Source organism: Cryptomeria japonica, chromosome 3, assembly GCF_030272615.1.
Source record: "Cryptomeria japonica chromosome 3, Sugi_1.0, whole genome shotgun sequence".
NCBI lineage: Eukaryota > Viridiplantae > Streptophyta > Pinopsida > Cupressales > Cupressaceae > Cryptomeria > Cryptomeria japonica.
The window spans coordinates 307,582,410-307,588,586 of record NC_081407.1 but is presented as its reverse complement, the minus strand read 5'-3'; the positions used below and the strand labels follow the sequence as shown (position 1 = coordinate 307,588,586).

The 6,177-nt window shown below is 39.9% G+C and overlaps 1 pseudogene; it reads right to left on the bottom strand.

Moving 5' to 3' along the window:
• Nucleotides 1–613: 613 nt before the first annotated feature.
• Nucleotides 614–5,936, bottom strand: LOC131874115 (uncharacterized; annotated as a pseudogene).
• Between the last annotated feature and the right edge of the window lie 241 nt (nt 5,937–6,177).

Here is a 6,177-nt window from a genome sequence, read left to right as displayed (position 1 = left end):
GAAAAGACTTCTTCTTCAAAACTAAGTCAAAAGACTTAGTCTCCTTCTTGCATATGAGTATACCTTTTACATTTCGAATAATAATATTTAATTACAATTTATAATTGCATTGTAATTAAATACTTTTTACAAATAAATACCAGTCTTGGACCAAAAATGAAAACAAAAATATAATAAAAGTAAGACATATTTGATATATTAATAAACATTTATTTATCAAATATGTTTGATTTTTATCATATTGAATAAAATAAAGCCCAGCGGACTTGAGGAAGAATTATCAAATATAACAAAGGGTTTTATAACCCTAAAAATATCTCACTCCCATCGCATTTTTCATTTTGCAAAATGAAAACCATTTAGAAGGTTCTCGAGGGTTTGGTGCCGCCATGGATGAAGGTGCTGGGTTTTCAATGGGCTTCTTTCTAAATGCAAATCTTTTCTCTACAGGTATGCTCGCACCACATTTACCAGGAAACTGACTGTGTTCGTTTTTCACATCTTGCATACACTGCATTTTGCATATATTTTTACCAGAAAGATAACGCGCTGTGTTTGTTTTTCACATTCTGCAAACTCATCTACCAGAAAAGTAACGTGCTGTGTCTGGTTTTTAACATTTTGCACACATTTTTTGCATACATTTTGCCACTATAGTAGTTGTTGAGTGCACATAGATCTCATCCATGTCTAGATGACCATCAATTAATGATCCCAATGACATTGCAGCAACCTGAGCAACTTTAACATCTAGTCCCTGTCCAAGTTCACATCCTGAATGATAAATGCTAATACTACAATCTGGATGAACATTCACCAAACAGATCATTTGCTGCGCCTCCCAGAAGGCATTGAACTTTACAGGTACCAAACTTATTCCTCTTTTCACCCATTGGTTCTGATCATTGAAAGTCTTCACGTCTTTGGTGCAGTTTTCATAATTGCTTGATGCCTTCACAGTATCAAAAACTAATTTTGCATTATAGTATATGAGTTCTTGACCAGAAAGTGCCATGTCTCCTTTAGTATACATATTGAGTTCCCGGACAATATCAGGCAGAAATCCTAGTGCATGTGCTATGTGCTCCATCACTGTTTCAATCATGACTGCTGTCTCAACAAATACCGGTCCTCTCATGTAGGTACATGCAGGCAAGTTAGTCTTGGCTATTTTTCCTTCAATTCTCCAGTTGGCAATGTTATATACCCCATCAATAAATAGTGGGATTGAACTCAAATCTGGATACTCAAAATCAAAGTGGGCTCCCTGGTTATTGAACACTTCCATCTGAATTGCTGAAATTTTTCCATTTTTCTAAGAAGCAATTTTATACTTGCACAAGTATGGACTTCGACCACCAACAAGCTGCATATTTGTATTTAGATCAAGCAAGAGACGAACAGGTTTTTGAAGTTTATCAGCAGCCATTGCACATGCCATTGCAACTGGGGGCGTTCTATTTAACTTGGCACCATAAGCACCTCCAACACGTGCTATATTTACATTTGCTTTGTGTTGCGGCCTGTTCAAGGCTACTGCAACACATTGTTGAACCTGTGAAGGGTTCTGAGTTGATGAGTAAACAGTCATACAACCCTCCTCACCAGGTATACATAAGGACCTTTGTGTTTCCAAATGAAAATGGTATTGATGACCTATACTAACCTCTCCTTCAACAATGACTTCGTCAGATCTAAATGAAGAAGCTACATTTCCTCTCTGAAATTCAAGAGCTCTGCTATCAAAGAATGAGTTGGACTTTATAGCATCTTCAATTGTGAGTATAGGCTTCACTACATCGGTATAAATAACATGTACAAGCTTTGAAGCTGCGTCTGCAATGGACTTTGTTTTTGCTACAATTAATCCCACAGCTTGGCCATAGTAGTGAACCCGTTTAGATGCAAAAACTAGTTCATAATCACTAACAAGATTACAATATCCATCTGCAGCTATTGTATCAGCAGAGAGAAACGCAACAGCTCCTTTCTTTGAAAGGGCTTCCGAAGGGTCTATCTCCTTGATAGTTCCATTTGCTATTGTTGAAAGAACAAAAACTGCATGTAATCCATCTCCAAGTTTTAAATCATCTAAGTACTCTACTTCCCCTGTGACCTGTGCTTGAGCTGATAATTTTGGGAGTGGCTGTGACACTGGATACTCTGATGGGTCCCCCTGATCAAAACTGATGGATCCTGATGAAATTGGTCGGATTTCCTTCTTAATTGCTGAACAAAGTCGGGCAGGTAGGAAATTTTTTGGGCCATAAAGAGAGGATAGCTTTGTAGAAAAATGTATCCACTAAAAAGGATCGATACTTTGAACGACCAAAAGAAGGATCGGGCATCAATTCTGTCTGCAAGAGCATTAAACATTCTTCCAATACCTTTGGATCTTGATAGGATTTTCCTGTAAGCTTTTTTTTTTTTACTTGATGTACTCGTTGTGGGAATGGCTTGATGTCTCCATAAACAATGATTGGAGAGCTTAAAATTTTATCTGTCTGGGGATCAACTTCAAATTTAAATGCAGCAGTCACAATAGCATGAGCATTTACTCTTCTCAGAGCAACCTTCTGCCTAAAAAAAATGAGAATTGCTAGGTAATGCTGGAATATTTATCTCTGTTATCACCTTCCCATCCATGTCCATGCCAAAAAATTGCTCAATATTAACAAATTCAGGCAATCCGTTGCAGTAAGCAGAACATATTTTCATTCTTGTTTCAGCAGCCGTCAGGATAGTTGCAAGGTCTGAAACAAAATCTGGATGTTCATGTGCCATCATCAAGTTCCCAGCAACACTTCCAATATTGCGTACTTGAGGAGAAGCAACCTTGGTATGCTTAAGATCGGGATGAATCTCATCACCAAAAAAAACGTGCCTGTTCTCCATAAAGAAATTTATATATCGAGTCCCCACCCGTACCCTTTCCACTGGGATCACCAGTCTGGGCAATGAAGTCCTTTTGCACTGAATGGAAAAGACAATTGTTGTAGTACTTGATTTTATATATTAGATTGTGTTTTATCCTTATTGAATTTCTGACTTTGGCACATGCTGGGATTGATCTTATGTAGAAATGAAGTTCGAGCACGGGCTCGTGACACTCATTCCTGTACCAGTTAATTCTGATTTCATTCAGCTCACTGTTTGAACATGCATTTAAGATTCAAATACTCTTTTTCTTTACCAACTTGCTGCATTGGATTGTTTATCTTCACGATGTGGTATTGACCCTTTTTTAAGTACTGTAAGGTTTCACATTGAAATAATATGTCCCTTAAAACAGTTTATTCATTAATATTTTCTTTTATGCATATCATGGATCGTAAAGTAAAAGGTTTCATATTTAAAACAAACATGTCCCTTTAATGCTTCAGTTGGTTTCTTCATCATTCCACTTGATATTCTGAGATTAGTTACTCTAAAGGGTATGTCGGGCTCATACCCGAAGGGAGCCTCGGTCAGGGGCACATGCCAATTAGAGTAACTAATTATCTGCACATGAAACAAACACATTAGCATAAACATTTCTTTTTTCTGAAGCAGTGATTTGTCTTTATCTTTCCCGCCCTTTCAAAACAGAAATATGATAGGCTATAATAAATGATATGTCGTAGGATAATCTTTCATTGCTTAGATCGGTTGGATCTAACACCTCTTCTTTTTTGTGCAGGAAAGTAGGAGTTTTCAAAGTCTGAAGATCGAGAAAACATTCACAAGAGCAACGGGGCAACCAATAACCAGTCAAAGCAACCCAAGGCAATGACTGGTTATCCTCACACTCATTTTTTAATTCTATCCTTTTTTGTTTTGGATATGTAGGAAAGATAAGAATGCTAAGCTCACGGCTTGTGTGAGGTTTTAAGAAACTCAGTGTATATAAATATGCTTCAGATGCATGAACTCAATTTGTAATCTATCATTGTTCAATACAAATGAAAGTATCCTCTTTTCCCTCTTTTTCCAACACTGCGATGTATCTTTATGTAAATGCAATCATTCGATAAATATGCATCCTCTGGCTAAAATTACATGGGCAATGAAATTTTAGATAACAATAACGAGGCTCAGACTAACTTTGCACGGTATGCAACAATCAGCTACACACCAAAAGTATGAGCAGGGACTTGGCAACAAGCAATCCTATCAAATCCAGTTCATCTAATTGCATGAAAACAAATCTAATCTATGAAGAGAACGAGACCATGCCAGTTATGAAACAACACAAGAACACACCAACAATTGAACAATGTATTAAGTGTTTGCTTCAAAAACTCCTAGCAACAATCTCTGACTATAGTCTCCCCTCCTTACAAATGAGGGAGTCACCTTCTTATATAGGCCTCAAGCTTAGATTACATGCAAAACCCTAATTAGGGTTTGCCCAAAAGATTCCCCACACATGATGCAACAAGGTGGGAATCTGCATTAACTAACCCATTATGCCCATTTACAATAAATTTAAAAGGGCCTAAAATAGCGCCCATGATGATGATCATGCTCGGAATATAACTGACGTCGTCATAAATACCCATCATCCTTCAAGCGACGGTGACATGCAAAAAGAATCCGTCATAAAACCATTATGAGGGGACGACATGCAAGAAGATTCCCTTATCCTGCGGTGGCATGCGTTGACCGGTCCCGTGCTTAGTCACTTGTTCCCTTCAGCCATAAATACGCCATCATGGTTCAGTCAAAAGACTCTCGTCTAAAAACGGACGGCCATTATCTCGCTCATTAATGGCATAAGTAATCAAACTACCGACGACGGCCTCCAATTCTCCAATGGAGACACTTGGCACATTCTCGATGTTGAATTCCATCAAGGCAATCTCCTCTTCACTTCTGGAAAAGAAACTTTCCCAATCTGTCATGGCTTCTTGTGTTTTCTTCATCATACCGGAGAATGAAGAAACATTTGCAAAATGTTCCTTGGGAAACGAACCGACGAAGAAGAAATCATGCAACTGGGATTTCGAAGAATTCACTGTTATTCCCCCGTCGCTGAGTTTTCTTGAAAATAAAGCTTCCATGGCACTGAGGATTTCTTCCTGTATCCCTCTGATGGATTCCTTCAAGGTGACGGAATCAATGCTGAATTTATCAAGGGTGTTTTTCCCTGAACAGATGGCATAGAACCATCGGGGAAAGTCGTAGGCTTCATTTTCCTGGATTACCTTCCCATCCACCAGTGTTTGCCTTGGAGTCCTCATCAGAGCCCTAAGTCGGGAAATGGTTAAGTCTTGGTAGACATCAACGTCTTCCCATAGTCCTTCCGCCGTTTCCAATCTACTTAGAAGGGCCATGAACCTTGAATGTAGTTGAGCTAGATCTTCTACAAATCTCCCTGCCTCAGTATAAACATCATCTATCCATTCTCGGGAATTTTGTGCCATTTCCTTTCTAAGTTCTACATCATCAATTACTTCCTTAGGAAGGAAGGGAGGGGGAGTGGCTGAAGGACCTGCTTCCCTGAGGGGCTTCTTGAAACTCCTGACATACTCGCATAGAAGTTCGTTTTCCTCCTTCAGCCGCTTGCACTTTGCTTTCGCTTTCAACAATTTCTCCTTCCTGGCAAAGGAGGAATCGTCGAAATCTCCCATTACTTGACCGGTGGAAGCATGGCCGAGATCCACCTGTCTGATGACGTAATCCTCCTGCCTGATCTCACTCCTATCCCTATCCACAGCAGGTTCAGCAATGTGCAAGGTTCGGGCTCCGGAATCTTCCCTGACTACCTTGGAAAACTTCCGGGGGGCGTTCCTTTCAGGTGGCTGATCCATCCTTTTCAATAATTCTTCTAATTCCTGAGCAGGATTGGGCTCCCCTCTTGCTTCATTTCCCAATCTGCCTACCGACCAATCCGGCGCAGGGATGGAATGGCTATACTCTCCTGCATGCACTTGCTCTTGAGATTGCTCTTCCATTTCGCCAGGGATAGTCTCTACGAAATTATCCTGGCAAACCTCTTCCAGGCGCGGGGAAACCTCTTGCCTTTGACTCTTCGGCTAATGACGGCCCTGTGAAGCATTGATGGTAAGTATATCAGGTGCTGGAACATTTCCTGGAAGTGGGCCTGCGGGATGTGGGAACATTTCAACTTCTTGTACGCTTGCGGAGCTGACTGGTGAATGTTCCCTTCCTATCCTCATCCTCTTTAGTGGAGGC